This window comes from Callionymus lyra, chromosome 3 (genome assembly GCF_982586985.1).
Source record: "Callionymus lyra chromosome 3, fCalLyr1.hap1.1, whole genome shotgun sequence".
NCBI lineage: Eukaryota > Metazoa > Chordata > Actinopteri > Syngnathiformes > Callionymidae > Callionymus > Callionymus lyra.
In genome coordinates, this window is record NC_141820.1 from 18125247 (window position 1) to 18127251 (window position 2005).

At 39.9% G+C, this 2005-nt stretch overlaps 1 long non-coding RNA gene across 1 annotated transcript; it reads left to right on the top strand.

Moving 5' to 3' along the window:
• Nucleotides 1-693: 693 nt before the first annotated feature.
• Nucleotides 694-1757, top strand: LOC148083661 (uncharacterized). Its single transcript, XR_015710689.1, has 2 exons — nucleotides 694-1066; nucleotides 1326-1757. It is a non-coding gene; the product is annotated as an uncharacterized LOC148083661 (long non-coding RNA).
• Nucleotides 1758-2005: the final 248 nt, after the last annotated feature.

The window sequence follows — 2005 nt, forward strand, 5'->3', positions numbered from 1 at the left end:
CTAAATCTTCGGTATCATGTTATAACGAAATACATCAGTATATAACGTAATGATGTTATAGTCAAGTATCATGTAATTACATGATAGTTGAGTATCACTTCACTTATAGTTCTAAACCTGATAAACATGAAAATAAAGTCAGATCTTTGTCAACTACTTCGTTTTTTTTATATGAATACAATTATATTGTGTATCTTTGTGTTCTTTTTTCCTGCTTCAGAATAACTGATGTTGACATCACTTGTTAGCTCCTTATGTTCGCTTACACGGGAGAATTTCTGTTCATTGGCCCCACAGTCGTATTTTTCATTTTGCATCCGAATATTTCCCTCTTTTACTTTCCGAGTTAACAAAGTCCTACTGTTTATTCCTGCCACATCATTCTTCCATCTTTCCCGAAGTCCACTCATCGACATCATCTCTTACCTGTGTTGACCTGATCCTTTCACAAATCAACTAATGTTAACTCTGACGTTTTCATACTGAGCGACCGTCGCTTTTTTTGTCACTTTCGGGCTCCAACCTTCACCGCCCGTCGCTCACTTGCAGCAACAAACTTCCAGTGATCACAGCCGAAATGCAAGTTGGTGCCAAACTAAGTATATTATTGTGTGGACAAAGTTCTTATAGGTGGCTTAACGATTGCACGAATAAAAACACAAACTTATCACAGAGCATTAATTAATTCTTGATTCTGATTTAGTTGTTATTCTTGTCAATGAATATATATTTTGATGTTAACACATATTTATAATTGCACATTTATAATTGAGCTAAAGACTCAGAAATACTTTTTGATTAATTAACCTCCACAAATTAAGCATATACTGAATTAACATAACATTGTGTTGCAAAGTTAAAATGATGTCACACCAGTGTCAGTAAAAAATGCATCCCACTTTTCTTTTAACTTTTAATGATCGATTGATCCAACAAGCAGGTGGTGGCACTAACACCAGTGCAGAACGGTCGCACCAACATTAGAAAATAACCTGGTTCCACAAGGACTACAGAGGAAACGGTGAAGTTAAACAGGGGATGCAGACAACAGTAGCCCAAAGGACAGGTAACATAAACAAGATGTTAGGTGTCCTCTAGGGGAGGTTGATGTATGAATGGAATGAATGGAATGAGCAATAAATGATGTATCGGTGACAGTTAATGAGTAAAATACATGTGTGGGTCTTAATCATTAAAGGGGATATTCTTTAATTTATTCATACAAATGTGTTATACGTGCTATGCTTATATAACTGCAATACTATGCAATATTCTGTTTGTGGAAAACTACTGAGGTGAACACACAAATTATAATTGCGACTCAGCCCCGACACTGCACCGAAGGATCCGAGGTCAGCGAGAGGAACCTCCCGGTTTCATAACCATCGGCATGCCAGTTGATAACGGTACCCTGGTAACCATCAGAACAGGAACATGACAATTAGACTTGGGGCTTGACACCGAGAGACACCGATGGACCCATTCCATCCGTAAGGGGGAGCAACGGCGAAGGAAGGATCCAAGTGCTCCAACCAGGCCGCGTATCGCTAAGCAACGCCCGCCTGCATCTTTGATTTTGACCAATGTTAATCTCAAGATTCTCTTACAAACGAGTCTGCGCACTCTGCTTAAGTATCCTTTTCAGAACATCAACTCACCTGAGAGGTTGTTCCGTTTAGGTCCGTGCACGTTGGACTGCCGGCATATATCTGCTCTTAAGCTTGAAATAAAGCATTTTGTTTTTAAACTTTTAAAAATTCTCCGACTGCCTGATTTCCAAATTCACAACAAACTTTGGTAGCAGAGGAAGGTTTGATAACGATCGAACGGACCAAGGACTCGACTCAAAGATCGGCGTCCCGTCCAGACGGAGTCGGAACGATCCAGAAGGCCAGCCGAGATCCGGAGAGGATTCTGCCCATACTCGGGAACTTGATCACCAGAGCTCTACTAAAAGAGCTAAGCAGAAACCTGTTATAATCAAAATTCTGTGATTGAATATACC